Source organism: Ambystoma mexicanum, chromosome 12, assembly GCF_040938575.1.
Source record: "Ambystoma mexicanum isolate Mex_15411 chromosome 12, UKY_AmexF1_1, whole genome shotgun sequence".
Classification (NCBI taxonomy): Eukaryota; Metazoa; Chordata; class Amphibia; order Caudata; family Ambystomatidae; genus Ambystoma; species Ambystoma mexicanum.
Window position 1 is genome coordinate 970,120,024 of NC_090936.1, and position 27,860 is coordinate 970,147,883.

The 27,860-nt window shown below is 48.2% G+C and overlaps 1 protein-coding gene across 1 annotated transcript in view; it reads right to left on the reverse strand.

Moving 5' to 3' along the window:
• Positions 1-23,470, reverse strand: part of CPT1B (carnitine palmitoyltransferase 1B) — a 607,650-nt gene extending 584,180 nt beyond the window's left edge. The window contains exon 1 of the mRNA XM_069629453.1: positions 23,206-23,470. The gene's annotated coding sequence lies outside the window, so the exon portion shown is untranslated. The remainder of the gene's footprint in view (positions 1-23,205) is intronic.
• Between the last annotated feature and the right edge of the window lie 4,390 nt (positions 23,471-27,860).

The window sequence follows — 27,860 nt, forward strand, 5'->3', positions numbered from 1 at the left end:
TCGTTGAGTAGACGATAATCAATACAGGGCCGCAGGGTACTCTCCTTCTTCCGAACAAAGAATAAGGGAAAGCCTGCCGGTGATCTCCAGGGAACTATATACCCCATGGTCAAACAGTGGTCTATGTTGGTTTGTAGAGCTTCTTTTTCCCCGACGAGACAGGGAATAGGTCTTTCCATGCGGTATCTCCTTGTCCGGTAGAAGGTCAATAGAACAATAGAAGGCTCTATCTATGAGGATGCAAAGTCATGAGATCTGGTTCAAAAAACACATTAAGATACTGATGGTATGCTTCTGGTATAGTTTCCAAAGAACAGAGCAGATGCGTCAGGTTGGCCCAGGAGGGTTTCAACAATGAAGAGGAGATGATTCAACACAACAATGCAGAATACACTGACTGGATGTGAAATTTAGAGTTTGTGATTCCCAGTTCACAAGTGTGTAATGGTGCAATAACCAAGACAAACCCAATACTACTGGGTAGGTTGGGGTTTTTATTACATGGTACGAGATCTGTTCCAAATGATTGTTTATGCGGACAGAGAGACGCCCGGTATGTTGACGGACTGGACCAGAGCATAGTGGTGTCCTATCGATGACTTCCACAGGTGTAGCTACCTCCTTCTGAAGCACTGGGATCCTTAACCAGGAGACAAAGACTGCGTCAATGTAATTTGTGGATGCCCCACAATCAATTAATGCTGTGGTTTCCTCACAGCAATCGCCCCAAGCGATCATGATCCTTAGAACAGGAAGAGATACTGGCTGCATGGGTATCACAGAAAGAAGGGCTGGAGTAGATGGCGGGCTTGTCGTTGCCGTCTTCTTTGACAACAAGCCATCTAGTTTTCTGAACGCCTGGGGGGACGAAGTGGGCAAGTACACAAAAAATGACCAGATTCTCCACAATACAGGCAAAGGTGATTGACACGCCAGACTTTTTTTCCCGATTTTGATAAAGGACCACGTAGGGCAGCTAATTGCATGGGTTCTGGAGACGAATCTGCAGGACCAACCGGAACTACCGGATGGATCAGGGATCTTGGATACATTCGCTCAGTTTGCCATCCCTCCCCTCTCCTTTCAGTCAAACAATGATCAATCTTCAACACCTGTTCGATCAGGGCAGCCAGAGTACCGGGTTCAGGAGTATGTAATAGTTTGTCCTTATATTCGTCTCTCAATCCCTGGCGGAATAGGGTCTTCTGGGTTATTTCTGGCCACTGATAATCCGCTGCTAGTTGTTTAACCCGACTCAGGTAAGATATGATGTCGCTTCCACCTAGACGAATCTCAATTAGCTGGTTCTGAGCAGTTGCAGCCAAATCAGGGGACTGGAATACCTTAATAAAAGTCCACTCGAAGACAGCAAAGTCATCCAGAATTGGACTGTTGGCAGCAACATAAGGGACAGGCCAACCCAAAACATTTCCCATCAGGTTTCCCAGGATGTAACCGATCTTGGCCTTCTCTTGAGTGAAATTTGAGGGCCGAAACATAAAATGGACCTTGCAGTGAGTACAGAATTCCGCCAAACGGAGAGGATCCCCATCGAACTTCATAGGAGATGTATGTGCCAGGGCTGCTTTGGCTTGTGGTGCGGCAGAGGCTCCCTGAGTAACCACCAACTGGCGTAAAGCAATGTTTTCCTGACGAAGAGCCGACATTTCCTGACAAAGGGCTCGAATTTCTTCCTATATTTTCTGGTCAGAAACCATGTCCGAGCCTGAGGAAAGGCGTCTTAATCTGTTTAGCAGAGTGACGCGCTGGTGCATTGTACCTGATGTTCCTGGTGACTATGAGGTTGATGCCGGACTGCCGCGGGATCAATAGAGAAGGTGACACGAGAAACCAACCCAAGACCCACCAGATTGCGATCCTGGATAAGTTCCCCACACCACGGGAAAGCACCTCCCAGATTTACGTGGCGCAGGAACAGTGCAAGCACTGACAGCGGAGGCTGATGGTGATATGCCCAAAGGTCCAGTCAGAATGGGTGAGGTGCTGATCCAGAGGTCCGATCAGGAGAGGCAGTAGACATGGACCAGACAGCACACGATCCAGACCAGTAGCACAGGGAAGGAGAAGCAAGGCAGGAAAGGGGGAAGGAACTGGCAGCACAGCAGGGATAAGGCAGGAAATGCAAGCCACAGGAGGCGAGAGAATGAGGGCGTGGGAAAAAGCAGGAAGGGCCAAGGCAAGAGGACTGGGGCGCAAGGAGCAGGAGCAAGGCATCAGGGTGCAAGACAACAAGAAGCAAGAACAAGAGCCAGGAGCAAAGCACGAGTGCTGAGCACACGTTAAGTCGCAATGCGCTGTGCTTCCCTGGATGCTTTTGCAATAGCGGCGCCATAACAAGGCTTGCAATGCAAGCCGCCGCTGCTTAGTGCCCGAAGGGCCAAGCATGCGCGTAGAGAGGAACAGGGAAATCCGTGCATGCATGCGGAGCCATCAACAAAGTTACCCCGGAACTGCTGCGATTCTGTACCGCGATGCGGATGGAACCACCAACGCGGGTAGAGGTGCCAGGACCCTGCCCTAGAAGGAAGTTGCCAGGAAGCCAGCTCCCGAGAGGTAAGTAAGGGCGTGTGAGGGAGGCTCCGGAGCGGGTGTCGGGTGGTGCTGTGTAGCAGGCAGCACCTTACACTATGGAAGACTTTGTTGAGTGCACCCTGCTCTCCCTGCTGGATGGCCCCATGTTTTCACCCTAATTTGCCATTAAATGCGCACATTGTTCACTGACCACAAAGCCTAAACTGGGGGCCCTGCCCCATAATTGCCAGAGTTCTGAACTTCCGGGACAGAGATGCGCTGCTGTGGGCCGCCAGTGCCAAGGGCGAGCTCCTACTGAGATCCAATAGGATTGATCTTTATCCTGATTTTTCGAGCGCCGTGCAGCAGGAGCAGAAATCATTTATGGCAGTGAAAAAGAGACTTTGAGACCTTGGGATCAAATACACAATGCTATTCCCCGCCAAGTTAAGAATTGAGCACTCTGACAAGGTCTACTATGTTACACTCCCCGCTGAGGTGACGAAATTCCTAGACCAACACTTCCATGGATGATATTATTACCCGTTCAATCCATTAACGTCCAACACTATGAACCGCAGTTGGGGCACTAACGCATATCCTCTCTACCTGTGCCTGGCAATGGGTTCTATTACTAATCACCTTGTTCCCCAGTGCGACTGCTTCAACTGTACACTACTTTACATTCCACACTAGCTTCACTCTGACTTGCTGCGCTGTGGACCGGACTGTACAAAGCAAACAGGCCCCCTATGCTATGTTGCAAACGTTGCTGTTTTTTCTGTTATGGAGCATTCACCCCCCTGTTTTAAGGGGGTTGGGTGGGCTGGGTATGTGAAATGTAAAATGCTCGACATGTGTGACAGATCGACCAGAGGACTACAGTTCCCAAAACTGTGTGTGATTATGTGTTCCCCACGGGCCTATCCTGGGCCCATGACTTACTTCCTGCTATAGCCAAAGGGCGACTGCCCCGCTGAGGTGCATGAGTTGGAACGGGAGGAGGCTGGACAATCATGCAAAGATGCGTAAGCTGCAGCTTTACGCTGAACAACATAAGGTTCACATCCTATTTTTGCAAGAAACCCACTGACTGGCGAAAGGCTGCACAAGATTCGCCAGCCGTTGAGGGGCACAGCGCTTTTACACAATACTCCACCCACAGCAGAGGTGTTATGTTTTTCACAAATCAATACACTATGCTCCCATCGCTACTTGCGTGGACTCCTGGGGCTCTACGTGCTAACACATGGCTTGCTCTTGGGTCTCTAGATTGTTATGCTTAACATATATGGGCCCAATATAGATGACCCTCACTTCTTCACACTAATAGCCAATTTACTATCCGGGTATCCTTTGGTTCCCATTCTGTGGGGTGGTGATTTCAACACTATTGTGGACCCGAAACTGGATAGATCTGGTAGCAGAGCTCGACAATTATCCCGGGCTGCCAGGACCATACTTGAAAGACAAGCTGGGTTTGTTGTGGAGGATGTCTGGAGACTCTTACACCACCATTCCCATGGGTATAAATTTTACTCTTCCGTCCACGACGCTCACTCCAGAATTGATCGCTGGCTTGTCTCGGGGACACTGATAGGCCGTATAGCTGACTCGGACATACTCCCTAGGACATATTCAGATCACTCTCCAGTTACCCTAAACCTGACATGGTGCTACCAACAAGCTCCTAGGCACCTTTGGAGGCTCAGCCCACAGGGGTTATTAGATCTGGTATTCAAGACCCAATTCGGGGATTGTGTGGGCGACTATTTCAGACTAAACACTGGCACGGTGGACTCTCAGACTATACTGTGGGCGGCCTTCAAGGCCTACAGTCGTGGGATGGCCCTCGCCAAGGAGTCGGGATCCTGGAAGCGATCCGCCGAAATATTCAAAAGAGTGAGGCCCGCCTCAAACAGCTAGAGACACGTTATGCCACCAAACCGGCCTCTGCCACCTTAGGTGAAATTAAGGAAGCACTCAAGAGTTTCCGAGAGCATGCAGAGAGGGAACGCAAGTTCATCAATGACCCGCAAATTGCAAGACAATATGGTGAGAGTGAACGCCCAGGCAGGTTGCTGGCTAGGGTGGTACGCCAGGAGGACAGCGGGTGTCACATTACACTGATTGAGGACTCCATAGGGGCCCTAACTCACACTGACACAGTAGTAAACAAGGTCTTCCGCTCTTTTTACACGTCACTTTATGCCAATAATGATGTGGCAGCTGACTCTGAAATAGACGCATTCCTAAACGGTCTTTCACTGTTGGTTCTCTCTTGCAACACTAGGGACATCCTCGATGCCCCAATCGGGGCTGAGGAAATATTACGAGCCGTAGAGGCTCTACCCTCTGGTAAGGCCCGGGCCCGGATAGCCTCACTGTGGATTTGTATAAATGCTATAGTATAGATCCATCCTGGCGCCCTGTCTATCCGCCCTTTGGGATGAGTCTTGCGCAACGGGGATACTCCCCCCAAACACTCAGGGAAGCGTTTATAACTGTGCTCCTCAAGCCCGACAAATCCGACACACACTGCGACTCATACTGACCCTTATTACTAATCAATATAGACGCTAACATTTTTGTAAGGTACTCGCCCTTGGACTCCCTTTATACATGGCCCACCTGGTGCATCCCAACCAGTCTGGATTTGTCCCTGGTCGCCCCACAGCTCTCAACCTGATGTGCTTATTTAATAGCAGATGTTTGACGTGCAGAAGGCCTTCGATTCTATGTCTCTGCGTTTCCTTTGGGCAGTGCTCGAAAAGTGCAACTTCGGGCCTTGCTTCATCTCATGCGTACAGCTGATTTACACATCACCTGTAGCCAAGGTCTGCACCAATGGCCGGCTTTCCCTGCCTCTTGACATCTGCATAGGTACCAGGCAAGGCTGCCTGCTTTCCCCGCTCATCTTTGCAGTTGTTATTGAGCCTCTAGCTGATCTGATGCAGCAGAGACATTCATGTAGAGGGGTCTGCCTCTCCGGCCCTCCTGAAATCATCTCTCTCTCTACGCGGATGACACATTGCTTTACATCAGGGACCCAGACAAGAACCTTGCCCCCATCATGCAGGATGTCATGCACTTTGGCCGACTGTCTGGGCTTCGGGTAAACTTCGCCAAGTCAGAGCTTTCACCCTGACCGCCGCCGCCTCGGCACCGGTCAACCTCATGAGGTTCACCTGGGCCCCAAGCGAAATCAAATATCTTGGAGGTTTTTTGGCAGCTTTTCTCCTTGTCTGATCTTTTTCTGTCCTTGTTCTTCCCCTTGCATAGAGCAAGTGCTTTTTAATGTATAAGCCACACCTCCAACTATTACAATCAAAAGGTGCCAGTTTATCAGTGCTAACTTTCTCATTGTAGGATTATCTTCTCTTCCTATTCCTCCTCAGAGCCAACCCCTCTCTGCCCTGGTAGGCCCTTGGAGTCCACTGATTGAAGTGAAGTGGAGAGGTACACCCCTTCTGTCATTTACACATTTTTTAGCTGTCAGCTTTTTACCCCAAAAGTCCCCAGATGGCAACATTTTGGAATTGACCAATAAATACCAGGATATGTAGATATTAATGTTCCCCTACTCATGGCGGACTCAATGAGATGACTCCCATGTTTGCACAAGACTGATTTCCAATTTGCACACCAATTTCAACCATCTACATTACTAAATGTATGTACAGTTATATAATTCACTAGGCCAACATCTCCCCGAATCTTGATTTTGGCACATATTCCGGGAAGCTAAGAATACATTTTACATTGCCCATAGAGTTTCTAAACGTTGAATATTCGTGTGACTTATCGCTGCTGAGAGAATTAACAATTATAGTCCATTTAAACTAATGGAACTAATGGAAATGTTCAGAAATAAATGCAAATCCAAACTCCCATTTCTCCATTTGGGTTTAATTTCTCCATATTTGACACAAAGGTTTGCAGTTAAGGATGTTTATCACTGATGAGTAGTGACTTCCTGAATATTAGCCTTTTAACTTATGTCTCAGCTAATTCCCATGCTTGGCGAGATCATGCAGAATGAACTTGACAGGCCCAGTGCTTGTTAGTGACAGATCTCATTTTGTGTTTACACTTACAGCACTGATGAAGCTGTAGTTGAATCAAGCTTTAGAGAGAGGATGTATTACCTCTTCCAAGAGAGGTGGGAGCAACAGGGACATTTTTTTTCACCCCAGGAGACCAATCACCAAGAAAGCTTTTTCTAATATAAGCTTTTTCTAGAGACCAGAGATGCTTTTCTGTATAGGTGATATTTGCCGGAAGGGAGTGGTTCTGGAGATTGACAGGTGTCTGATCTCCCTGCATTTGTAGGACAGGTTGAATAGAGACTTATACCTGTGAAGGTTGATGACCTCATCAGTTGACACTTGGGAGTGTGCACGCTGATCTGCATTGGATTCGAAACAATAAATAGAATTTCACCTGTGGTGATCACGGGGTAAGTATTTGTTCGGAATAGATGATCATAGAATATATTAACTCTTCTTGTGGCATTTGCTAAACAAAATTGGCCCAGAGAATGTCTCTAATAACTCCTTCTTGTTGTCCTTTCTTCTGTTCTGTCATGTTTTGGCCCTGTATGTCCCCTTCTGTTTTTTGGTTTGTTGCGGCAGTCTCAGCCTAATGAGGAAACTGATATTCCTGCCAAATTGCCCTGATTGACTAATTGATTGCCAATAGGGTAAGTGTGAGCTTCGTCTACTCGGTCCAACTTGTTTTGACCTGCATGTGACTCATTCATTATGCCACATCTAGTAGCTTGAACTATGAATGATACAAGTTCAGTAACAATGTGCATCTCTATGTGTAGGTGAACTCAAGGAGCATGACTCTACCACCAAATAATTGTTATGAAGTACCATACCAACAAGACCACCAACGCTATTAAACCCCTTAAGAATTTCCATATAACAGAAGATTGTGGTTTAATGGAAAGAAAAATGTTGGGTTCTTGTGGGTCCTATTTAGTATGACCTGGCAAGATACACCTACTAGACTTTTCTAGTTAGGTAGTCATTACCTTTAACAGTTTTTCATGTTTATGTTTGTTTTACTTTTTATGTATGCTATACACTTGTTGAGGTGTGATCATTTTATTTTCTGTGACTTTTTAATTTAGTTGAGTGGAGTTTCTGTCTGGTATGTGCATCTTTCATGAATTGTTTTTGAAAAAGATTTTAGAAAATTGTTTGTTAAACATTTTTTCTGAGTTTTCTACTGCTTAAATTGAGATTTTGATGTATGTTTTACATATTTTTAAACTACACCATTGTATCAATACAATTTGTAATATTTCATCTTTATATTGATTTTTTAGTATTGCATTGATGGACTTTTTTTAGTACAATAAAAATGTGGGAATAAGATTAATTGGATGAGAATTTAATGTTTTCTTGTCCAATACAAATGTTTCAAGTTCTAAATGTTGAATGGAATTGAACATTGCAATAGTGGTGGATATTTCTGTCTACTTGCATTCTCTACGCAGATGCATTTCCACTCAAGTCCTCTTTTTTTGTCTTTATGTCTGTTGAAACTAACCAGGTGTGACCGGAGTTTAAAGTACCTGGTCTCCCTGTTTACTCTTGTGTTTTGATTGTTGTGCAGAGCTATCTGCCGTTGGACAATATACTTACTATAAGCTGACTGTGTCACTTGAGCCAATTGAAAAGAAGGGTCTTTAGTGTCTGTCTCTCTCTTTGTGAGTCACTATAAACACCTGATCTATTGCTACCCCATAAAATGGCGGCAGATAAGACCCACAGCTATGATGATAAGTATGTAACGAACCTGCTGGCAAGGTCATCACTATTCTCCAATGAGGGTGAGTGCTCCCCTATAATAAACATTAGCAATTGGGATGAACTTTTCCAACTGAAAAAAAGATTGATCCATACCGAACCCCACAGGACGATCATGCTGGAATACCTGAGGAGTGGAGTTTTACCTCAGGGTCTAGTCGTATGGTATGAGCCTTGCTTATTCTTAGACAACAAATAATTTGTAATACTTTGGAGTTATATAGCCAACAAATGTGGCAGCGATTGGCTTATTCTGATTATTGATACCGCCAAGGAGATGACAGAGAAGCAGGGCATAGAATTGGTTAAATTAGAAGAAGAAATTAAGAAATGGATTCCACTTTAAACCTTAAAAAAGCGACTTCGTGAAATTATAAAGGAAATGAATGATTTCAAGGAGCTAACGGTGAGGGATAGAATCAGGTGACTAAAGAAAGACATACTGATTACAAGCATGAAAAAGCCTTGCAGTATATCTAAGATTATTATGTACCTGATCAAATGTACGATGGTGCTTCGAGAAACAATAGAAAAAATGTACACTTCAGCAATACCTCATACAGTTCGGCCAGCTCAGATGACAATGGTTCTATGAGTGATCCCAACTCAAGGAAACAACCATGTGGTACTGGAAGAGGCAATGGTAATATTAGACGGAGGCAACAACCATTCTGTTCCACTCAAAGGAGTAAGAGGCCTTCGACTTCCAATTTTTTAGACAGGGACATGATGATGTGGGATTACGAACCCAGACAGACACGAAGCAAGACAGCCTATTGATTAACTTGTCTTCATATACACCAACTAAAGAGGAAATGTCTGTACTAGAGAAAGGGTACGGCTTTGTTCCCACTTCTACTTATGACAGCTTTAACTCCTGTCTTGAAATTCAACAACTGTTACGGACGATTCACCTAAAACAATACTTTAAAGATAACCATTTTGAGATGGAATCAAGCAATAGCGGCCTCCATAATCCATCAAACTTTTCACCCATGTAGCCAGTCACAGTCTGGAATCAATTGTTTTTGAGCGGAGAGCACTTTCCGAACTTGATCTTTTAGAGAAGACAAATAAAGATCAAGTCTTCCAGAATTGCTCCAGGTTGCAACAACAAACTATTTTGACACTTAAGAACAACAAAGCAATAGTCATAAGGAGTGCAGATAAAGGTGTTGCCATTGTACTCCTGGATATATTACAGAGTGTGATAGGCAACTAGCGGAGACCACGTTCTACAAACTGCTAGACGGTGATGCAACCATCCGTCTTAAATCCCTTATAGCAAACAAAATAGAGAAAGCAAGGGAGCGAAATTGGATAACCAAAAAGGAAGCAGAATATCTGGTGAAGCTTGATCCTAGCACTCCAAAATGTTACATACTACCTAAAGTGCATAAAGCCTTGGTTAACCCACCTGGGAGACCATAGTTTCGGGTACTAACTCATTATTGGAACCATTGGCAAAGTTTGCCAATCATTATCTCAAGGGTATTTGAAGGACATAGGGACATACATACATACAAGATTCCACCAGTGTTATCAACATAGTTGAGAATTTCTCATTTAACGATAAACCTGATATATTGGTGACTCTTGATATAGTCTGCCCATTCACAAAGATCCCCCAGATGCCTACCCTGGAGATGATCGAGGAACTACTACCCGAGAAAAGGAAGGTGGGCTTGACACCAAAACTCCTTTATACTGTGGTGTACAACTATGTCATTGATGGAGAACTACTTTATGTTCAACAACAAGTTTTATCAACAGATCCATGGCACCGCCAAGGGGTCAGCGGTGGCACGCACATTAGCCAACCTCTATGTTGATTGTGTTGAACAGAGTAGGATTTTCAAAAACACTCATCCGTTTCTACATCATCAGACCTTTTAGAAGAGGTACATCAATGATATAATGATGATCTGGCACAGAGATGAGAAATACCTACTATCCTTCTTCAACTGGTTGAACGAGATTAATCTATTCTCAAAGTTCACTATGAGTCACAGTAAAACCCAGATTGATTTCCTGGATTTGAACCATCTTTCTGAATACAGACAGGAACACTCTGGAGGTAAAACCCTTCCATAAATCCAAAGACCGAAACTCATTGCTTCTGTACGATAGTTGCCATCCCAAAGCCTTGAGGACTTTGGGAAGCTCTTAAGGCTTAAATGGAACAGTACCAGTAAGAATGTTTGTTTGAAAGAATCAGAAGCACTGAGCAATAATTTAATTTGCAGAGGGTACCCGAGAAAAGTTGTGAAACAATCATTAAAATGGGCCTCAAATAACCCTCGTGGAGCCCTGTTGCAGTACAAGAGGAAAACACCCACAGATGAAGCTGACAGTTTAGTTTTCGTTAGCACTTACAAACCCTTATCTTATCAAATAAAATTAATGAGATAATTAAAGGAAATTGGCACATCCTTTCTAAAAGTACAAATGCAGTCCTGATTCTCAGATGTGCCTGTAAGAGAGGGAATAATTTGAAAGAATTACTGACCACCGACGATATTTTAAATGCAGTTACCCAACAACTCACAATCACGGAACAATGGGGTCAAAAAAAAACAGAAGGCCATGCCCCATGTGGCATGTGCAGATGTTGTCCTCAGACCCGGAGAACTACAAATGTAGACATTGGTCTAGTGAAGCCGTGGCAACAAAAATCGTTTACAAATTGCAACACCAGTTGGGTAGTTTATGCTATTTGGTGTCCATGCCGAAGCTATACATAGGGGAAAACAGAATGTAAAATCAAAACCAGAATCATTGAGCATAAAAGCTGCATTAGAAATAAAGTGATGACAGCCCCTATAGTTGGACATTTTGTCTCTCATGACCATAGATGCAAAGAACTGATTTGGTCAGTATTGAAAAAAGTCTTCACTAACAATACTAGTACAGATTAAAAAAAACATTAATGAAGGAAGAGGTGAGGCTGAAATGTTTAACTAAACGCTGTCTCATATGTCTCAATTAGCAGCTAGATTGGCTTATTGATGCCAGCTGAGTTAGAAGGCTAAATGTGATGATAATATGAATTTATTTGAATCATGATATCATGGTGGCCATCGATTTGAGTTTGTCACTCGTGTTAGTTTTGAAGGGAAATTGAAAAAATGAAGACCGCTTGGGGTGGCACTCTAATTGGACAAGACGATTTAGAGTCGTTCTGTTTTTGTAGAAATAGGGATAGTGACTGTAATACAGTCCCTCTCCTTGAGACACGGTTATAATCCATTGTTAGGTAGAATTATATGCAGTAATCTTTGGGAACAGCACACACAATTAAGACTACAAGTGACAGTGCAAATTCACCTTTGGTACAAGGATGTACTACACAGTAAAGTGGTAGCGATGGCTGAGCAGCCAGACTTATCTCAAGAGTAAAGTGAGCAGTATCAATAGTTACACCAAGGACAGCAATTACTATGATTCAAACAAACACTGACTCAAGGTTTCTGAGTAAAAGAATATACATTTATTTACACATCATTTATAAAACATTTCACTATTATCAAGGAGTTGAAAAATCACAATCGTAATACACTACACCACACCCAATAGATTCTGGACAAGTTAGGCTCAAAATGAAGTGTGAGCAAAATGGCACTCCAGTAATTTAAAACAGAGGGAAAGACAAAGTTAGACAAAAGTTGAGCAACACCAATACGTAAGTAAGCAGGGCAATCTAGAAAAAGGAACTACAGTGATGGAATCAAATCAAGAGGCCTGGGCCAAAGTCAAAGTCTTTGCCAAGAGTTCAGAACAAAGTTGGTCGGACAAAAAGTTACTTTAAAGAATAGAGAAGGGCAAGCCCTTGGATTGGCGAAAGATTTCACACACTTTCACCGCGGCCGGATAAAACGAACAACCGGGTTAGCACAGTACCTTTAGAGCAGAAGAATGCTGTAGCTGAGGCAGACGTTCCTGGCAGGTCCTGCAGGCTCACGGTTCCTGAAGCGACTGTCGGACTGGCAAGAAGGATGAAGAATGGAGGGTCCTGCACTGCCCAGGGAAGAAACCAGCAGCGGAGGAAAGCGACGAATAAAAGATGCGCTCCTTAAAACCCAAGCAGGGTCCGTTCCTCCTGGCTATTCGGAGCACTGTAGCTGTGCACAGCAAATACGACCAGAGGAGGGAGGCCTGGCTTGCAGTTTGGCGTACTGGTTGTTCCCACCAGCTCAAGGGGAGAAGATTTCTTGCAGATCTTCCCTGTCGTGGAAGTTTGGAGATTCGGACCAGCAGCAGGGCTTCACCGGGAGGTTCAGTCACGGTAGAGGTCCTCTTCTGTCAACTTCTCTTCGGTTCTCTCGATCCAGTGGCGACTCTGCCTTCTCAGTCCCAGCGACCTGCTTTTTATGCAGTTTTCCCCCATTCACACAGCCTGGCTGTCAATCACACAACAGGGTGGCTGTCCCGGTGGGACAGTCATCTAGCCAATCAAACAGGAGTGCGACTTGGGTGACCAAGGGAACCCATGGAAGGGGTCCTAATACCCCTTCCTCACATCCTGCCTACCCAGACTTTCAGGCGCCTAAGGAGGGCTTCTGTGCAGAAGCCCGCCAAAGGTCGGTGAACAAAGGGACCAAACCTGGTTTGGCACGCACAGTAAAACACAAGAAAGACTTTTACAAAAAGAAATGGCGAATAAACCCAGTTGGAATCAAATAAAAACAAATATGGTCCAGGGGGTTTAAGTTCAAGGCTACTAAGATAGCCTAAAACAATAACAGGGCTATTCAAAATAACCGTGGTAAGAAAAATAGGGTATATACCACTGCCACCAGACAAATCTTAATGAAAAGGGAACGAAATAATGTTCCATGAGAAAAAGACAAAAAGGGATAACTAGTAACTCTTTCCAGAACTCTATGTAAGATAGTTTGTACTGGGTCTCTGGATTTAAAAAGACTAATAAAGTCAATGGCAACTTTACATGTTCTGGTAGACAGTAGTCAGTCCCAGAAAATGGAGTCTGAGTTGGGAAGTCTAAAAAGACAAACCTGTGTCACTGCACTGAAGGTGCTGTGTGACACACAGTAAAAAGATGATGCCTATGGGGTAGATGAGGCTCCGCAGTCTATGAACACAAAAATGTTAAACACACACAGAAAAACACATGTAAGAGTGGGAAAAAAGGCTCACACTCTTACCAAGTGAAAAAGGTAAATCCTAGAAATCCAGCAAAGCTGCTGAGAGACTCAGTAGGTAAGGGAAATTAGCCATTTTGGAGAATTCTCCCTAACATCCATTGGCTATTATATAAGCTTTGCTAGTAGGGGCTTAAGTATAACGCTTAGTGCGGAAGACATTTAAAGATGGCCATCGTGCATATCATCTGATTAGCAGAACATGTGGTGAGAGAGGAAGGACTACTATTCAATGGACACTGGTAGTCGGTCCTCTAAGGTTTGGTGGAGAGAACTTTTATGAGTCAGCGTGCTATGGAAATACTGATAAGAATATGAGTCTGCGTGCTATGAAGATGCTGATAAGAATACCAAAGGTGAGTGTTCCCGATGGTCGGGATCGATGTGGGACTACCGCTACATACAATGGCCGTGAAGAATGCGGTTCAAAGAATCTGTGGGCTTATTGTGACTAGCAGTTTAAATTCATGTTCCGGGACCGATGTTTTGGGATACACGTGTCGGAGAGCTCATTAGCAACACAATTAGCACAACTACGTGGAACGGTATTGATTTTGAATGACTTCCGTGGGTTACATTTGACGTTGTGGCTTAGCCATTAGACATAAGTTTAAGTTTCTTGATATTTCACCATCTCTGACGGAAAACGAGTGCTGCTCGATATGAATTTAACGAGACATCGTAAGGGGTGTCCCTCCATATTTGACACAAGGATTTGCACTTCAGGATGTGCATCACTGATGAGTAGTGACTTCATGAATATTAGCCTTTTAACCAATCTATCGGCTAATTCCAATGCTTGGCGAGATCATGCAGAATGAACTTCACAGGCCCAGTGCTTGTTAGTGACAGATCGCATTTTGTGTTTACACTTACAGCACTGATGAAGCTGTAGTTGAATAAAGCTTGAGAGAAAGGATTTGTTACCTCTTCCAAGAGAGGTGGGAGCAACCAAGACATTTTCTTCACCCCAGGAGACCAATCATCAAGTAAGGTTTTTCTAATTTAAGCTTTTTCTAATACGAGACCAGTGATGCCTTTCTGTATAGGTGATATTTACCTGAAGGGAGTGATTCTGGAGTTTGACAGGTGTCGGATCTCCCTGCATTTGTATGACAGGTTGATTAGAGACTTGTACCTGTGAAGGATGATGACCGCACCAATTCACACTTGGGAGTGTGCACGCTGATCTGCACTGGATTCGAAACAATAAATAGAATTTCACCTGTGGTGATCAAGGGGTAAATATTTGTTCGGAATAGATGATCATAGAATATATTAACTCTTCTTGTGGCATTTGCTAAACAAAATTGGCCCAGAGAATGTCTCTAATAACTCCTTCTTCGTGTCCTTTCTTCTGTTCTGTCATGTTTTGGCCCTGTATGTCCCCTTCTGTTTTTTGGTTTGTTGCGACAGTCTCAGCCTAATGAGGAAATTGATATTCCTGCCAAATTGCCCTGATTGACTAATTGATTGCCAATAGGGTAAGTGTGAGCTTCGTCTACTCGGTCCAACTTGTTTTGACCTGCACGTGACTCATTCATTATGCCACATCTAGTAGCTTGAACTATGAATGATACAAGTTCAGTAACAATGTGCATCTCTATGTGTAGGTGAACTCAAGTAGCATGACTCTACCACCAAATAATTGTTATGAAGTACCATACCAACAAGACCACCAACGCTATTAAACCCCTTAAGAATTTCCATATAACAGAAGATTGTGGTTTAATGGAAAGAAACATGTTGGGTTCTTATGGGTCCTATTTAGTATGACCTGGCAATATACACCTGCTAAACTTTGCTAGTTTGGTAGTCATTACATTAAACCGTTTTTCATTTTTTGTAAAAAAGAAATTGTTTCCCCCGCCCTTTTTAGTGGGAAATAGGTGACTTTGATTATTGGTATCATTTATGTTTGATTTACTTTTGATGTATGTTATACACTTACTGAGGTGTGTTCAGTTTGTTTTCAGTGACTGTTCAATTTAGTTGAGGGGAGTTTCTGTCTGGTATGTGCATCTTTCATGAATTGTTTTTGGTGAAAAAAAATTGCAAATTGTTTGTGAAAAAGTTTTTTTCTACTGCTTAAATTAAGATTTTCATGTATGTTATACATATTTTTAAACTGCACAATTGTATCAAAACAAATTGTAATATTTCACCTTTATATTTATTTTGTTAGTATTCTATTGATGGACTTCTTTAGTACAATAAAATTGTGAGAATATGATGAATCGGGTGAGAATAGAATTTTTTCTTGTCCAATACAAATGTTTCAAGTTCTAAATGTTGGATGGAATTTAACATTGCAATAGTAGTGGAGATTTCTGTCTACTTGCATTCTCTACACAGATTCACTTTCACTCCGGTCCTCTTTTTTGTTTTTGTCTGTTGAAACTAACCAGGTGTGACCGGAGTTTAAAGTATCTGGTGTCCCTGTTTACTCTTGTGTTTTGATTAATATCGCTGATAACACGTGGTTCAGAGCCTCCCAAATCTATGGCTGAATGTTGATTTAAGGCTGGTGTAAAAGCCATTAGCCTTTTATTCTTTGAGAGTTGATGGGCTGAAGAGATTCTGTCTCTGTCACCAGATGTCCTCTGACCTCAGGAGGCCGCACTGGGATATCCAATTTTGTCCTTGTAATCTAAAGTTGACCATAGTTCCGATCTAATATTTTGTATTGTCAAGAATTTTCACTCACCCAGGGCTGGGGCGGCCCATGCGGACAAAGACTGATATGCAAATGGATATTTCCATTCTGTGAAAGGTACAGTGAGCTAAAGAGTGGCTGCGGGCTCTCGAGTGGGTAGCTTCCCAAAGAACAGGTCATTTAGCCGTGTTCGTTCTCGCAGTGGGGAGCCTATGGACTATTGTTTGATTGTTTAAAGGACTTAAGTTTAGTCACCCTAAATTTCCTAGGGTCATCCAGACGTGGACCCCTTGCTCACTGTGCTCAGAGAGGCACAGCTCCACCTCACTGATGAGGTCCAACAAGGCTGAAACACGTGTTTGGGGTTGCTGTTGGTACTCTTGTCCAGAAGAGAATTGCCATAGCATGCAAATGAATATTTCCCTTCTGTGAAAGGTACAATGAGATAAAATGTGGCTCCGGCCTCTCAAGTGAGTACTTGCCCAAACAACAGGTCATTTAGCCGTGTTCAGCGCCTGTGGACTTTTTTTCTCTTTGTTTAACACATGCACCAAACGCAACACTAAAAGGTGATGGGTAGATAGCTTTGAATTCATCATAATCAATGGCAATCGCTGTGTACAGCTTTCCATTCCATAGCTATCGGGCCACCGAGATCCCTGTTTCAAAGCAAGCATACAAACAAGTGGGCCCACTCAAGAGAGACTTTGCAGCAGGAAGAGGGCGGCTTCTTGTTTCACTTTAACTTGCTTTAGAATGGGGAATATTTTAGTAAGGAAGTACAAAATGCAGAAACTTTCAAAGTGTGTGTCCAAAAAACAGAAGAGACTCAATCCTACATTTCGAGGAGTTGCCAATGACGTGTTTAAAATAAAATGCAAGCTCACCACGAACGGTTCAGAGATAGAATTACGTGTGTCTCCCATGTGAATAAACCATTATTGTATGGTAATGTAAAGTCACCGCACAAAACTGTGGGGCTGTTGGCAAATGGGCCGCCCATGCAGGCAGAAATACACCAACACTGCCGCACTCTGGAAAGGACCGTACTTGCACACCCGTACAATGGAAGGTGTTGGGGGTAAATAAATCACTATCTCAGATAGATATCACAGGAACGTACGGTGCGCCTAACGATTGTGTTCAGGCTTGGCCGTGCACGCGAGTAGCTGGGTGTGCAGGGGTGTGTCCTGGGGTTGCTTGGTGTAGGAGCTGGTCCTGGGTGTGAAGGGGCTTCTCTTGGGTGTGCACGTGGGCAGCTGGGTGTTTAAGGGCTTGTCTTGGGCGTGCACGGGGTAGCTGAGTGTGCAGTGCAGGGGCTTGTCTTGGGCATACACGCGGACAGCTGGGTGGGTGGGGGCTTGTCTTGGACGTGCACAGTGGTAGCTGGTTGCATTGCGAAGGGGGTTGTCTTGGGCATGCATGGGGGTAGCTGGGTGTGTAAGGGGTTGCCTTCGGCGTGCATGGGGGTTGCAGGGTGTGCAGGGGCTTGTCTTGGGCATGCATGGGGGTTGCAGGGTGTGCAGGGGCTTGTCTTGGGCATGCATGGGGTTGAAGGGTGTGCAGGGGCTTGTCTTGGGCGTGCACGGGGGTTGCAGGGTGTGTAGGGGCTTGTCTTGGGCATGCATGGGTGTTGCAGGGTGTGTAGGGGCTTGTCTTGGGCATGCATGGGTGTTGCAAGGTGTTTAGGGGCTTGAACGGGGGTTGTAGGGTGTGCAGGGGCTGGTCCTGGGGTGCACATGGGTAGCTGGGTGTGTAAGGGGTTGTCTTGGCGTGCATGGGGGCTGCAGGGTATGTAGGGGCTTGTCTTGGGCATGCATGGGGGATTGGGGGGCGCAGGGGCTTGCACGTGGTTGCAGGGTGTGTAGGGGCTGGTCCTGTGAGTGCACGGGGTAGCTGAGTGTCTAAGGGGTTGTACTGGCGTGCATGGGGACTGCAGTGTGTGCATGTGCTTGTCTTGGTCATGCATGGGGCTTGCAGGGTGTGCAGGGGTTTGTCTTGGGCATGCATGGGTGTTGCAGGGTGTGTAGGAGCTTGTCTTGGGCATGCATGGATGTTGCAGGGTGTGCATGGGCTTGCACAGGGTGTGTATGGGCTGGTCCTGGGCGTGCACAGGGTTAGATAGGTGTGTAGGATATTGTCTTGGGCATGCATGGGGGTTGCAAGGTGTGCAGGGGCTGGTCCTGGGAGTGCACAGGGGTAGCTGGGTGTGTAAGGGGTTGTCTTGGGCATGCATGGGGGTTGCAGGGTGTGCAGGGTTGTCTTGGGCGTGCTTGGGGGCTGCAGGGTGTGTAGGGGCTTATCTTGGGCATGCATGGCGGTTGCAGGATGTGCAAGGGCTTGCATGGGGTTGCAGGGTGTGTAGGGGCTGGTCCTGGGAGTGCACAGGGGTAGCTGGGTGTGTAAGGGGTTGTCTTGGGCATGCGTGGGGGTTGCAGGGTGTGTAAGGGGTTGTCTTGGGCGTGCACGGGGGTTGCAGGGTGTAGGGGCTTGTCTTGGGCATGCATGGGGGTTGCAGGGTGTATGGGGGCTTGTCTTGGGCTTGCACAGGGTTGCAGGGTGTGTGGGGGCTTGTCTTGGCCGTGCATTGGGGTTGCAGGCTGTGCAGGGGCTTGTCTTGGGCGTGCACGGGGGTTGCAGGATGTAGGGGCTTGTCTTGGGCATGCATGGGTGTTGCAGGGTGTGTAGGGGCTTGTCTTGGGCATGCATGGGTGTTGCAAGGTGTTTAGGGGCTTGAACGGGGGTTGTAGGGTGTGCAGGGGCTGGTCCTGGGGTGCACATGGGTAGCTGGGTGTGTAAGGGGTTGTCTTGGCGTGCATGGGGGCTGCAGGGTATGTAGGGGCTTGTCTTGGGCATGCATGGGGGATTGGGGGGTGCAGGGGCTTGCACGTGGTTGCAGGGTGTGTAGGGGCTGGTCCTGTGAGTGCACGGGGTAGCTGAGTGTCTAAGGGGTTGTACTGGCGTGCATGGGGACTGCAGTGTGTGCATGTGCTTGTCTTGGTCATGCATGGGGCTTGCAGGGTGTACAGGGGTTTGTCTTGGGCATGCATGGGTGTTGCAGGGTGTGTATGAGCTTGTCTTGGGCATGCATGGATGTTGCAGGGTGTGCATGGGCTTGCACAGGGTGTGTATGGGCTGGTCCTGGGCGTGCACAGGGTTAGATGGGTGTGTAGGAGATTGTCTTGGGCATGCATGGGGGTTGCAAGGTGTGCAGGGGCTGGTCCTGGGAGTGCACAGGGGTAGCTGGGTGTGTAAGGGGTTGTCTTGGGCATGCATGGGGGTTGCAGGGTGTGCAGGGTTGTCTTGGGCGTGCTTGGGGGCTGCAGGGTGTGTAGGGGCTTATCTTGGGCATGCATGGCGGTTGCAGGATGTGCAAGGGCTTGCATGGGGTTGCAGGGTGTGTAGGGGCTGGTCCTGGGAGTGCACAGGGGTAGCTGGGTGTGTAAGGGGTTGTCTTGGGCATGCATGGGGGTTGCAGGGTGTGTAAGGGGTTGTCTTGGGCATGCATGGGGGTTGCAGGGTGTGTAAGGGGTTGTCTTGGGCGTGCACGGGGGTTGCAGGGTGTAGGGGCTTGTCTTGGGCATGCATGGGGGTTGCAGGGTGTATGGGGGCATGTCTTGGGCTTGCACAGGGTTGCAGGGTGTGTGGGGGCTTGTCTTGGCCGTGCATTGGGGTTGCAGGCTGTGCAGGGGCTTGTCTTGGGTGTGCACAGTGGTTGCAGGGTGTGTAGGGACTTGTCTTGGGCATGCATGGGGGTTGCAGGGTGTGTAGGTGCTTGTCTTGGGCATGAATGGGTTTTGCAGGGCGTGCAGGTGCTTGCACTGGGATTGCAGGGTGTGTAGGGTCTGGTCCTGGGAGTGCACGGGTGTAGCTGGGTGTGTAAGGGGTTGGCTTGGGCGGGCATGGGGGCTGCAGGGTGTGTAGGGGCTTGTCTTGGGCATGCATGGGGGTTGCAGGGTGTTCAGGGGCTTGTCTTGGGCGTGCATGAGGGTTGCAGGGTGTGTAGGGGCTGGTCCTGGGCCTGCATTGGGTTGCAGGATGTGTAGGGGCTTGTCTTGGGCGTGCACAGGGGTTGCAGGGTGTGTAGGGGCGTATTATGGGCATGCATGGGGGTTGCAGGTTGTGTAGGGGCTTGTCTTGGGTATGTATGGGGGTTGCAGGGTGTGTAGGGGCTTTTCTTGGGCATCAATGGGTTTTGCAGGGTGTGCAGGCGCTTGCACAGGAGTTGCAGGATGTGTAGGGGCTGGTCCTGGGCGTGCACGGGGGTAGCTGGGTGTGTAAGGGGTTGCCTTGGGCGTGCGTGTGGGTTGTAGGCTGTGTTGGGGCTTGCACGAGGGTAGCTGAGTGTGTAAGGGGTTGTCTTGGGGCTGCAGGGTATGTAAGGGCTTGTCTTGGGCATGCATGGGGGTTGCAGGGTGTGCAGGGGCTTGTCTTGGCCGTGCAAAAGGGTTGCAGGGTGTGTAGGGGCTGGTTCTGGGCGTGCACGGGGGTTGCAGGGTGTGTAGGGGCTTGTCGTGGGCGTGCATGGAGGTTGCAGGGCGTGTAGGGGCTTGTCTTGGGCATCAATGGGTTTTGCAGGGTGTGCAGGCGCTTGCACAGGAGTTGCAGGGTGTGTAGGGGCTGGTCCTGGGCGTGCACGGGGGTAGCTGGGTGTGTAAGGGGTTGTCTTGGGCGTGCATGGAGGTTGCAGGGTGTGTAGGGGCTTGTCTTGAGCATGCATAGGTGTTGCAGGGGCTTGCACGTGGGATGCAGGGTGTGTAGGGGCTGGACCTGGGCGTGCACGGGGGTAGCTGGTTGTGTAGTCTTGCATGGGTGACAGGGTGTGTAGGGGCTGGTCCTCGGCGTGCACGGGGTAGCTGGGTGTGTAAGGAGTTGCCTTGGGCGTGCCTGGGGGTTGCAGGCTGTGTTGGGGCTTGTCTTGGGCATGCATGGGGGTTGCAGGGGCTTGTCTTGGACGTGCACGAGGGTAGCTGAGTGTGTAAGGGGTTGTCTTGGGGCTGCAGGGTATGTAAGGGCTTGTCTTGGGCATGCATGGGGGTTGCAGGGTGTGCAGGGGCTTGTATTGGCCGTGCAAAAGGGTTGCAGGGTGTGTAGGGGCTGGTTCTGGGCGTGCACGGGGGTTGCAGGGTGTGTAGGGGCTTGTCGTGGGTGTGCATGGGGGCTGCAGGGTGTATAGGAGCTTTTCTTGGGCATGAATGGGTTTTGCAGGGTGTGCGGGCGCTTGCACTGAGTTTGCAGGGTGTGCAGGGGCGGTCCTGGGCGTGCACGCGGGTAGCTGGGTGTGTAAGGGGTTGTCTTGGGCGTGCATGGAGGTTGCAGGGTGTGTAGGGGCTTGTCTTGAGCATGCATAGGTGTTGCAGGGGCTTGCACGTGGGATGCAGGGTGTGTAGGGGCTGGACCTGGGCGTGCACGGGGGTAGCTGGTTGTGTAGTCTGGTCTTCGGCGTGCACGGGATTAGCTGGGTGTGTAAGGGGTTGCCTTGGGCGTGCGTGGGGGTTGCAGGCTGTGTTGGGGCTTGTCTTGGGCATGCATGGGGGTTGCAGGGTGTTCAGGGGCTTGTCTTGGCCGTGCACGAGGGTTTCAGGGTGTGTAGGGGCTGGTCCTGGGCGTGCACGGGGTTGCAGGATGTGGTCATGGGCGTGCACCGCCGAGAGCGACTGGCTGCTGCGGCGAGGACCGGGAGCAGGAGGGGTACGAGACACGTTCCCGTTCTGTCACGAGGTCTGGAAGCAGCGTAGTGGCAGCATATTTTGGGAAGCGCTCCCAAGTTTGTTTCCATCACACGAGCCTGGCAGAGACCCAACTGTGTGAAAGAGCAACGCTTATTCTGCGAGCAGCGGCGCCTGCAGGGGGAAAGGTGCTAGCGATGGTGTAGTTATGGTAATATATTACATGTTGGGGCGAGGAGGGGCTTTTTGTAGCAATACGTAGTAGAAGTTGTTCATGGAATATGCGGAGTTGGTATTAGAAACAGGTTGGGGGCAGAATGTCATATTGCGGGTGAGGGTCTACAGGAGGATAATATTGTAGTGCAGTGGTATTCAAACTTGTGTATGCTGAGTCCCACCGTGAGTAGAAATATTGTCAAGCCCCCACCCCAATAATAAATATAGTGTTGCGAATACCTCCTGACACCCCCGCCCCCACCCCCCAGATGGCATATCTGCTTATATTCCGTTTGTGAAGAGCCTGGCGCCCGCGGCCCCTGCCATACTTCAGCCCCCCCCCCCGTATTGTTTTCTTTGGAGCTCAGAGGGTGGTCGTTGCGTTGCCGCAGGGCGCGTTTTTATGGTTGTGTTGCTTGCAGGTCTGGTTCTGATGGTTGCGGGAGTGAAGAGGGTGGAATTGTCAGATGGGCTGGGGAGCATGGAATTGGTATACGAGGGTGCTGGCGGGTATGCTATTGTTGTGGGAGTGGTGGTCGTGTAAATGCTTTAATCGTTAAGGACGAAATAGCTATGGACAAAGTGAGGGGGTAGAAGGCAGTGCAGTAGGTGGGGGTGTAGAGGAGTTGTTGGTGAAGGTTATAGAAGGTGGTTTGTGGGCGAGGAGGCGTAGAGGTTGGTACTGGGGACAGGCAGGGCGTGTGTGTTTAGTGGTTGGTTATTAGAACTCTACTTTCGAGGGTGATATTGGCTACAAGAATTATGTGTCGAGGGGGGTATGTGTAGTTTCAGTTGTTGCCACATTGTGCGCGTAGAAAGCGGTATTTGTGGAACTAGGAGTATGTTATTGCTAGATATGCTGAGGTGGAAGAGGTCGGAGTGGTGCGACTGCAGAGGGTGGCATGGGCTGAGGACTGAGGGGGCGGTATTACTGGGGGCAGGGGTTGTTTTGAGAGATTACATCTGGGGTGCTGCATTCCTGGCCTTGCTACCGTTATAGTCGCGGCTGAGCAGATAGCTGGCGTGAGGTATTCTTGGTGTACTTCAGGGTGCCTTCAGTGCCACAGCCTGTGGTCATGCTAGAGTCAGAAGCAAGGGTGCCGCTTCGGTTGGGGAGGGGGTGTCGTGCCTCGAGCCCTCTCGCCTACCTGAGGTGCTGTGGGAGTCCTGCTACTTCCCTCTTGGTCACCGTGGGTCTGCACAGAGGTGGCCGCTTTCCCGGGGGTCAGAGGCACCTGTGGGTTCTATAGCGCTCTGTCCCCAGCAGTGCCCTTCACAGCTCAGAGCCCGCCCAGCCTGGGGTAGGACACGCGCTGGGCCCGCCTCTCTCTCTTTCGCCGCTCTTTGTAACAAGACACCGAGTGCAGGCTGCAGGCTCGGGCAGGGTAACCGTTCAAGAGGACGTGGATAATATGAACACCTCATGGCATGGCTGTTCCGTTAAGTACACAACACAAGAATGCACGTGACAACAGCATGCGTGCACGCGCGCCAACACATCTAAAATGCAGTGAAAAAGGCGCGCAAAGACTACACAAATGCAACAAACAGAAACTGGTTTGGCATCGAACTTCCTGTCTGTGGGCACCATTGTATGGTCGCGTGCCCAGTGTAATTATTTCAGCCCCTCCCTATTCATGACAATGCGTGCGGTTTGTATTATACTCCACCTTTCCAGTATTATGCTGTTTGCACATTGAAAAACTTCCACGATCTATGTTTTCAGGTCTACATTATATACATAAACAAAAGGAAGATTATGTGTTTCCTCCATAAGAACAACAAGCGTTGGCATTTGGCAATGGCAATGTTATAACTTGAGCATCTGTCCATTTATTATGTCAACATATATCGCCCTTGCTCATTCTTTTGGCCCCTTCTTTTTCCCATCAGTAAGGTGCAGAATGAGACATGTCTTCTTTTGGCATAAAAGGCCACATATTTATTTTCACACATAATAAAACACTGCAAACAATAGTGAAAATAGTTCTAAAGGTGTGGCGACTGCTCCGTGTCCAAAACCTGCTTCCCCCCCTTTCCCAGTAAAGTCCACAGTAGGCACAACTCCCCCAACCCTTCGTGTCTGAGACCCGCCTGCCCCTGCAGGTGTTCCGGGGCTGAGAGAGCACTGTTTTTTGGGGGGAAGCTGATCCCTCATTGCTACCACCAGACGCCCCCGCCGCTTAGGCTCCCATGAGGCACTGGTCTGAAAGAGCGAAGACCCTTCCGGCTTTGCAATTGCTCATTCGCAGTCTGTCTCTTGTCACTGGTCGTCAAAACACCACCACGCCGAAGGTGGGTTACCGCCCACCGTGGCTCCCCCCTTCCCTCCTTCACAGTTCCAAGAGCTTTGTGCACACATTCCAAAAAAACAGATCCATCCCCGATGCTGACAAATGCACTCCATCCTTCAAGTAGTATTCAGGGGATTTCAGGTTGATCAAGCCGTGCCTTATGTGGAGGAAGCCTCTGCCCCTGCAGAATTTTGCCATTGCGCAATTCAAATTCCTTCTTGATTGCTCCACAGCGGAGTGACTCTCGGCACCCCTCCATTCCTGCCTCGGAATGATTTCCAACCAGCCAATCTCGGTCTCCCCGAGCTGTGCTGACAACTCCTGCAAGGAAAACATCATCTCCCTCATTAGTCTCCCTCTCCGCAAACTCGCTAAGTCGTTGCCCCCGAGGTGTGTGATCAAGACATCAGGTTTTTGCTGCTTACCGAGCAATTTGCACATGTGACCCCGAAGCTGCGCCCATTTCATCCCGGCTCGCCAGCTGTCAACACCTCCTGCTCGACCGTCCAGTTTGCCCCGGCCTTTGACACCAAGGAATGCCCAACCACCCAGACAGACCGCCTCCTTCTTTGTGCTGCCGCTACTAGGAAGGAGATGAGAGGGAAGCTGTTAGCGCTACATTTTTTCTGGCCTGATGTACCTCCTGAAACACCCGGATGTCCATCCCCCTATTTGCTTTATAGCCTCAGCACCCAGGCCCATCCCTGTCGCAGAGGTGGCTGCCCCTATCCTAAACAAATGAGTCCCGAACCTCCCCTCTGTAACGCCCATTTTTACCAGTGCCATGTCCATGTCCCTCTTGAATTGAAAACGGCTCAAGGCCGAACCATCACTGTGTAAGAAAAAAGGAAACCCTTCGCATGTAGGCAGTCTCTGGGGAAGGGAAGCAGCGAAGCAATGTCAAACCCAAGAAGAAAACCAAGCATGATTAAAAGGCATTTACACACATCAGTACTATTGCAGGCCATGATTCCTATTCTAAATATGTATTATAACATTAGCGATGCTACAATTTTCTGGGAAGGTTTTAGGTGGGGGTTCAGGATTCCTTTCACTGGGACGAAGGTAGGCAGGGAGGCCAGCAATTTGAAGTCAGCATTGGTAATGCTGGAGGTATTGGCACAAAAAGTGGGAAAGGAAATCAAACTAGGGAGGGTGGCGGGCCCTTTCGCCATCCCTCCATTGGAGAATTTTGTGGTATCACCTTTGGGTTTGGTTCCCAAAAAAGAGGAGGGCCAGTACAGGTTGATTGATACAGCATCTTTCCTTCCCAGAAGGTGAATCTGTGAATGACGGCATAGCTTAGGAGCAGTGCAGGGTTCATTATGCATCATTTGATGAGGCTGTGGAGATGGTGAAAGCCACAGGGATAGGTGCTCTGATGGGTAAGGCAGACATAGAGTAGGCATTCCGGTTGTTGCCAATCCACAAGGAGAGCTTTCATTTAATGGGCTTCAAGGTGCAAGATGATTACTTCTTTGACAAATGTTTGCCAATGGGTTGTGCTATTTCGTGTGCATACTTTGAAAAATTCAGCAGCTTCTTGGAGTTTGCATTTGTCATGATCTCTGCTTCCAAAAGATCAGGACTTGCCCGACTCCCTTGGAAGCAGACCCATAACCCCGGTTCCGAGTGCCAGCCAGTCCCAATTGGGACCTTTTGGACCCTGTCCTGGCGCCAGTGGCACCAGGCTCATAAAGATGCCCAGTCCCAGCGCTGGAAGCGCCGGGCTCATAATGCTTGGGTGGACTTACCTGCAGCAGACCATGCTGCTTACTTACCTGCCAGTTGAACCCCTGATCCTCTTCTGTTTGGGACTACTTTTCCTGTTGGGTGGGGCAGGAGCCACTCCCTAGGTTCAGAACACTGGAACTCTTCTGGAAAGCAGGAACTCTTTTCTTACCTAGGCGTGGCTGTGGAAGGAGACACCTAAGCACTACAGGAGGCTATTTAAACCACACCCGATGGATGAATCTTGCTTTGTGTTATTCTGCATTCTCTGCAGCAGAACGCTCATCGTGTCTTCTGCTTCTGATCCTGGGCCTAAGGGAACAAAGGCTTACCATCCTGGAATCCAGTCTTCAGCAGCACCTGTAAAGACAAAGAAAGAACAGGTTAGCACAACGGTCTTCAGTGGCAGCGCATCTCTTACCTGGTCCATCGGCTGTCACCAACGCCTCGCGCTGCATTCCGGCATCTGAAAGACAAAGGCTTACCTACTCTTCGCAGGCTCCGGAGGTCTTCGCACTGCATTCCGGCATCTGAAAGACAAAAGCTTACCAGCTCTTCGCACGCTCCGGAGGCCTTCGGCGCTGCATCCCGAATCTGAAAGACAAAAGAAGGTGCGTTTAAAGACATTGGGCAACTTTATTACTGACGTGCCATTACTCCTTCCCACGCCGAATCCAGTGGGTATTCCAGCACCCTTCAGCTTCTCTAAAGCTCCGAACTTGTACCTGCAAGATAAAAGGGACAGTTAGTGCGCATCGTGAAGCAGGCTACAAGCGCTTACTTACGTGCTTCCAGGCGCTTCTATTCCTCACGCGGGTTCGATCCTCAACTCTCACCAGCCCGCCATCCGCCATTGCCGGAACCCTGCAAAACAAGAGATATCATTACAAAAGACTTTTAAGACATTTGAAGTTCCCAGAACTTACCGTTCGTGCAGTTAACGACGGACAGCAGTCCTCTGAGGTCAAGAGGCCTGCACCCTTATCCAGTGAAGAAACTGGTTACGGCACCCTGCCCCGAGGCAGATGGAGAGCTCGGCGTTCACTTACCTAAGGTGAGGGCGTTAACCTTTGGGGTTCTACAGGAGAAGAGAAAGGGAAGAGGAGAGAGGCACCCAATAACCCCAGTTCATTAATCCCATATTTTCTATCTGCAGACATCTTACTCTTCGAGTCAGACATACAGTGCACAGAGGTCCAGCCCAAAGAGCCAACCGTGTGTTACACATCACCTTTGAAGATACGGCATTCACCCAGTCAAGACCGGCGCCTCTGCGGGAATCAGGTGAGCGTTACAGCATTAAGGCAAAGGAGCGTGGTGGGAGGGGTCCTGCACTACCTTGATGATTTCTTGTTTATCGGTAGAAAGGGGACAGGGGAGTGCCGGTCGCTCATGAGATCATTTCAGGGACTGATGGAGTAAATGGGAGTACCTCTGGCCAGGGGGAAGACAGTGGGCCCGGTCACGACACTGACCTTTCTGGGGATTGAGATTGATTCAGTCACAGGGGAGTGCTGGCTGCCCATCAACAAAGTGCTGACATTGAAAGAAACAATCAAGGTGTTGAGGGGTAGGGGAAAAGCCACCTAGAGGCAGCTTCAATCACTGGTGGCCAACCTCAATTTTGCAGGAAAGGTCATTCCCGCTGGGAAGGTGTTCGCAAGGAGCATCGAGCTTAAAACAGTGGGGTTACAGCATGCAAGACAACATGTCTGCCTGGGTGCGGACGTTAAGGAGGATCTCAGAATGTGGGATGCATTTTTGGATGACTTTAACAG